Source organism: Arachis ipaensis, chromosome B08 (assembly GCF_000816755.2).
Source record: "Arachis ipaensis cultivar K30076 chromosome B08, Araip1.1, whole genome shotgun sequence".
Classification (NCBI taxonomy): Eukaryota; Viridiplantae; Streptophyta; class Magnoliopsida; order Fabales; family Fabaceae; genus Arachis; species Arachis ipaensis.
The window spans coordinates 24257839-24264815 of NC_029792.2; positions in this window are offsets into that span (position 1 = coordinate 24257839).

Here is a 6977-nt window from a genome sequence, read left to right on the forward strand (position 1 = left end):
AGACTTTTAGAACGAAAAAATTTATCTAAATTATATTCAAAATAAAAAATTTATCTCTAATTTATTTAAAATTTATATAGTTTCGTCTCAAAATTTGTTCAAAAAAATCCTATTTCTAATAGTGTGAATATCAGACAAAGATATCTTGGTAAGACGATATTAATTTAGAGTTTAACTTGGACAATTAATATTTTTTTGTTGCCCACGTATACATTTTCCACCAAAAAGAAGACAAGCTCATCTGCGGTTGAATGAGTTATACAGTAGAAAAGCATAATCACACAAGAACAAGTACATAAGAAAATTAAATTGTTTTGCATCTCTAAGACAAGTATTTTTACTTCAAATTTCTTAACACATTGGTCAAATTGTAAGGCCCACATCGGTTGGAGAGAGGAACGAAGCATGTCTTATAAGGGTGTGGATACCTCTCTCTAACATGACGCGTTTTGACGAGTGAGTGTGGGGGGCTTCGGCTATCATCCCTATCGTCAAAGGCAAAACCGTGAGGCCTTGTGTGCCAAAGCGGACAATATCGTGCTAGCAGGTGGCCTGGGCTGTTACAGATGGTATCAGAGCCAGAACCCGGATCGATGTGCCAGCGAGGGCGTTGGACTCCCTTAGGGGGGTGGATTGTAAGGCCCACATCGGTTGGAGAGGGGAACGAAGCATGCCTTATAAGGGTGTGGATACCTCTCTCTAGCATGACGCGTTTTGACGAGTGAGTGTAGGGGGTTTCGGCTATCATCCCTATCGTCAAAGGCAAAACCGTGAGGCCTTGTGTGCCAAAGCGGACAATATTGTGCTAGCGGGTGGTCTGGGCTGTTACACAAATAATATAGTTTAAAAATTATAACGATAAAAGAATTTATAACTTCTAACAAGTGAGAAGAAAAATAAAGTTAAAAAAGAGATAGAATAAAATGAAAGGTTGTTATGGTAAATTTTTTATTTTTTAAAAGTAGTAATAATTATGTTTAGTGAATTTATAACATCTAAAAGTTATAATAATTATGTTTAGTGAATTAAATTAAAAATAATTTTTAATAAACACATACACTTCTGTTTTCAAACTTCAATCCAAAGACACAATAAACAAGAACTTTAGGGTAAAAAATCCTAATAAGCCAAGGCAAGAAATGTGTAACGTAAATACGCCAAACTGAAAATCGTTTCAGCAATAAGCCAAACGTAATTTTTATGTAATTCGAACCAGGGTGGTTTGAACTACGAACCTTAGTAATTCGAACCAGGGTGGTTCGAATTAGGTGGAAAGGAACTTTGAATGTAATTCGAACCAATGTGGTTCGAACTAATACCTAAATTTTCTTCATAAATCGAACCAGGTAGGTTCGAACCTTGGGTGCACATAGTTCGAAGCAGGGTGGTTCGAATTATAGAGAGAGTCCGGCCTCAGTAATTCGAACCGGGCTGGTTCGAATTACACAAACCATAATTCGAACTGGGCCGGTTCGAATTAGTGGGAGAGAGACCTCTATATAACCGTTCTAAGCGTGAGTTGGTCTCATTAGATGGAGTAAAATGGCTAGTGAGGAGAGTTTTGTTGTTCTAGTTCACCACAGAGGATCCATTAAGAGGAAAACTCGTTCCGGAGTGAAGTTCATAGATAAGGATCCTCTATGTATGCACGGGCATATCGGCGCACAGTCTCCTCATCTGCATCCTCAGGGCACTCACCAAAAGTCTCTTGAAACCAGCTGCAGTTCACTGCGTACTTCTGAACCTGACTAGGAGGTGGTGTAACTCCGAGCAACTCCTGGAACCAGACTCAGGTTGGACGGCCACCCTCGATGTATATATGGAACTCTGACAGGCACCCGCTCACGTAACGGCCGTCCACTGGCAAACCCAGCTGGTATGCCACGTCCTGGAGTGTGATCGTGCACTCTCCGAACGGCATATGAAACGTGTGCGTCTCGGGACGCCATCGCTCAACGAATGCACTAACAAGGGCCTCGTCTAGCCGGAACCATCGGTCGTTCAACCTTGCAAGATGGTATAGACCTGCCATCTGCAAGTACGGAACGTATCTGTCATCAAGTCGCATGCCCTGCTGCCGCCGCATGCTCCTAATGCATCGCTGGGGCTGCGCATGAAATGAACCGCATAGTTAGAACCAGCTTAAAAACCAACCACAACCGTAAGCAACACGATAAATCATCAACAAACCATTCTGCTAAGTAAAACCGCATAACATTACATGAAAGATAAGCAACTGAAAAACAAACCCATAGATCGCAAAACTAAACCGCTAACATAAACCAGCTTAACGAGATCCACTAACAAGAAACAGCTTAACTAAACCGGTTTACATAAAACAGGTAGCGTAAAACAACTACCATCAAACAAGTCAAACAAATCACCAACATAAAACCACTAACGAAAACCACCTACCCTAAACCACTCACGTAAACCGCTTGCATAAACCACTCACAAAAACCGGTAACATAAACCACCAACATAAACCACTAACAGAAACCACTAACATAAACCACTACCCTAAACCACCAACCTAAACCACTAACATAAACCACTAACTTAAACCACTAACTTAAACCGCTAACTTAAACCACTAACATAAACCACCAACATAATCCCCTCACATAAACCACCTACATAAACCACTAACATAAACCACCATCTAACCCACATGCAAAACCACTAAGCCACAAATACCGCTAGAATAAAAAAAAAATTCCGTACTAACCTCGTCGTTGATGACCCTGGCTATATGAGCGACTCCGTCCAAGCGATATAACCGTGCCGGATCGTCCCCCATCAGCAGAGTATTCCGTTCAGGTCTTCCTCGGAGAGAATCTGGGTCGTTTTTTCTGAGATTTGGTGGGGTAGAGGGAAGGAATAATAGTTCGAATGAGGGTGATTCGAACTCCTTATATAGCCGAATCACCCCTAATTCGAACCAGCTTGGTTCGATTTATGAAGGAGCACGCCAAGGGTAATTCGAACCAGCTTGGTTCAAATTACATACGTTGCACACTTGCCTATAGTTCGAACTAGGTTAGTTCGAATTACTTGGGGTGGTAGTTCGAACCACATTGGTTCGAATTACATTCAAAGTTCCTCTCCACCTAATTCGAACCACCCTGGTTCGAATTACTAAGGTTCGTAGTTCGAACCACCCTGGTTCGAATTACATAAAAATAGGCTTTGGCTTATTGCTGAAACGATTTTCAGTTTGGCGTATTTACGTTACACATTTCTTGCCTTGGCTTATTAGGGTTTTTTACCCAAAACTTTAACTTGTTTCTTTTTGAAAAAAAATGATTAACTTAATTAGTTTATTTTTTTAAATTTCAATCTTTTATATAAAATATAATAAAATTGAAAGTTAATATTTTCTAATTAATAAGAAGTGATCAAGGAGCTGGATGAGCTTTGATAATGTTTCCCATATATAATTTTAGGGCAAAAAACCATATTGAGCCAAAGCAAGAATCTTGTAACCAAAATGCGCCAAATCCAATTTCGTTTCAGCAATGAGCCAAAGTGTATTTTAATATAATTCGAACCAAGCTGGTTCGAATTGCACTCCTTCATAATTCGAACCAACATGGTTCGATTTAGTGTTGAACGTTTTTGAATAATTCGAACCACTAAGGTTCGAACTTCTCTCATACATAATTCGAACCAGGGTGGTTCGAATTATGCTTTGAACTCGATTCCATGTAATTCGAACCAGGCTGGTTCGAATTACTCCTAGTGCACTCCTTCATAATTCGAACCAGGCTGGTTCGAATTAGGTGTGATTCGACTATATAAGGAGTTCGAATCACCCTCATCCGAACCATTATCCCTCCCCCTACCCCACAAAATCTCAGAGAAAACGACCCAGATTCTCTCCGAGGAAGACCTGAACGGACTACTCTGCTGATGGGGGACGATCCGACACGGTTATATCGGTTGGACGGAGTCGCTCATATAGCCGGGGTCATCAACGATGAGGTTAGTACGGAAATATTTTTGATTCAAGCGTTAGTTGTGCCTTAGTGGTTTTGTATCTTGGTTAGACGGTACTTTATGTTAGTGGTTTATGTAGGTGGTTTAGGTGAGGGGATTATGTAGGTGGTTTATGATAGTGGTTTAAGCTAGCGGTATAAGTTAGTGGTTTATGTTAGTGGTTTAGGGTGGTTGTTTAGGGTAGTGGTTTTTGTTAGTGGTTTAAGTCAGTGGTTTTTGGTAGTGGTTTATGTTGGTGGTTTATGTTAGCGGTTTTTGTTAGCGGTTTTTGCAAGCGGTTTTTTTTATGTGGTTTAGGGTAGTTGTTTCATGCTAGGTGGTTTAAGTAAGCCGGTTTATTGAATTTGTTTCTTGTTAATGGCTCTCGTTAATTGTGGTATATGCTAGCGGTTTAGTTGTGTGGTTTAGGGTTTGTTTTCCAGTTAGTTATCTTTCATGTAATGTTATGCTGTTTAATTTAGCAAAATGGTTAATGTAAACCGGTTTATGTAAACCGTTTTATGTAAACCCGTTTATGTAAACCGGTTTACTGTAAACCGGTTTATGTGAACCGGTTTACTGTAAAACCTGTGTAGTTATATATCTCAGTATGCGGTTCTTTTCATGCGCAGCCCGAGTGATGCATTAGGAGCATGAGGCGGCAGCAGGGCATGCGTCTTGATGACAGATACGTTCCATACTTGCAGATGGCAGGGCTATACCATCTTGCAAGGCTGAACGACCGGTGGTTCCGGCTAGACGAGGCGCTCGTCAGTGCATTCGTGGAGAGATGGCGTCCCGAGACGCACACGTTTCATATGCCGTTCGGAGAGTGCATGATCACACTCCAGGACGTGGCATACCAGCTGGGTTTGCCAGTCGATGGCCGTTACGTGAGCGGGTGCCTGTCAGAGTTCCATATATACATCGATGGCGGCCGTCCACCCTGGGTCTGGTTCCAGGAGTTGCTAGGAGTTATACCTCCTCCCAGTCAGGTTCAGAAGTACGCAGTGAACTGCAGCTGGTTTCAGGAGACCTTTGGTGAGTGCCCTGAGGATGCAGATGATGACACTGTTCGCCGATATGTCCGTGCGTACATCATGATGTTGCTGGGCACGCAGCTGTTTGCGGACAAGTCTGGCAACCGGATTCACATTAGATGGCTTCCATATGTAGCGAGGCTGGAGGAGCTGGGTACGTACAGCTGGGGTTCGGCAGTACTGGCCTGGTTGTACCGGTGCATGTGCAGAGTGGCAAACAGACATGTTGTGAAGTTAGCGGGCCCGCTTCAGCTACTGCAGTCTTGGATCTTTTGGCGGTTTCCTCAGTTTAGGCCTGCAGGATATGAGACTTTCAGCTGGCCGTTGGCGTCGAGGTACTATACTGGGCCTATTCTTTTTCAATATGACTTACAGAATTGCGTGTATGTTAATACTCTGTTGCATAATGTAAACACATATATCAGTATATGTAACTCATTTGTATGGTGCAGATGGGCAGGTTACAACCCTTCCGGTAACGAGAAGGGTCCGAGAGTGCAGATGTGGAAGCTTCGGATAGACCGGTTACAGTCCAGGGAGGTTAGTATGCTAATTAATAACTGATGCTCTTTTAGTTAAATATTTTACACTTGGGTCGTACAGTTGCCCTGATAAGGGTGGGTTCGTTCTGCAGTTTATATGGATGCCGTACAGTAGCCCCGACGTACTTCAGGTGTTGCATCCGGAGGTTTTGGAGCCTCGGCACATGTCGGTGTGGCGCTCTGTGACCGCGCTGATCTACTTTGCTGTCATAGAGTGGCATCAGATAGATCGTGTTCTTCCTCAGTTTGGAGGGGTACAGACCCCTCCGCGTCCCGCCTTGAACATCGACTTTTTGATGTCCAAGGACGGGAGAGGCGGCGATCGATGGTTCCCCTCTTCCATGCGGAAGTGGCATGCATACTGGGACGCTCGTCAGGACAGTGTATTGAGGTTCGACGTTGTTGCCGACCCTGGACCGTCTCATCAGTTCCTTCAGTGGTGGAGTCAGCATGGGAAGAGGTTCTTGGCCGCGGACACTCAGCTGGGGGATCCGAGATCAGTTCCTATACCAGTTGAGGCCTCACAGCGGGGTCCGGGGCGAGTGCCTAACATGGATCCTCCGGATGACGTGCCTGACAGGCGCAGGGTTGAGAGGAGGATGGGTGTAGGGACACGGAGGAGCCAGCGTCAGTGGAGGTGGCCGGATCATAGCGCGAGGAGGGGTGCTAACCATGGGGACGACGATGACGACCAGCCTGGCCACGTTGGAGGAGGCACAGACGATGGAGGTACTAGTACACACGATGGCGGTCATGGAGGTGAGTGGTATGGCACAGGGCTCGGTGACGGGGCTGACACTGGTGACGCTGGACCTGGATCGGGCCCTCTTGGAGATTACTTCGTTGGTGTGCCAGCGGATGATCAGGCTGACAATAAGTTACATACGTGGTCAAGCAATGCATCTAACAAGACAACTTAAATGTAAATAACACTAACAATAACATCATGGAAGCTAATTTCGCCCTGTCTGAGACGATCCTACTACCTGTGGGCATCTACGTCTAGTGTGTCCGGGTTGGCGACAAAGGCCACACCGTTTTGGCCTGTTCGGATCTGCCTCATCCATATTTGTCCGTAACTAACCTGGTTCGAACCATGATACATGTAATTCGAACCAGCCTGGTTCGAATTACTACAATCAACCCCTCTCCCCATAATTCGAACCAACCTGGTTCGAATTATTACACTAAACTAATCTCCACATAATTCGAACTCAACCGGTTCGAATTACATGCTCTCCTGGTTCGAACCTAACCGGTTCGAATTATTTACATTTTTCCAGTAGTAGTTCGAACTTAGATGGTTCGAATTACTTGCTAATAGAGTTCGAACCTAGGTGGTTCGATTTATATAAATATGCCTCTTGGCTTATTGCTGAAACAAATTTCTGTTTGGCGTATTTTGGTTAAACATTTC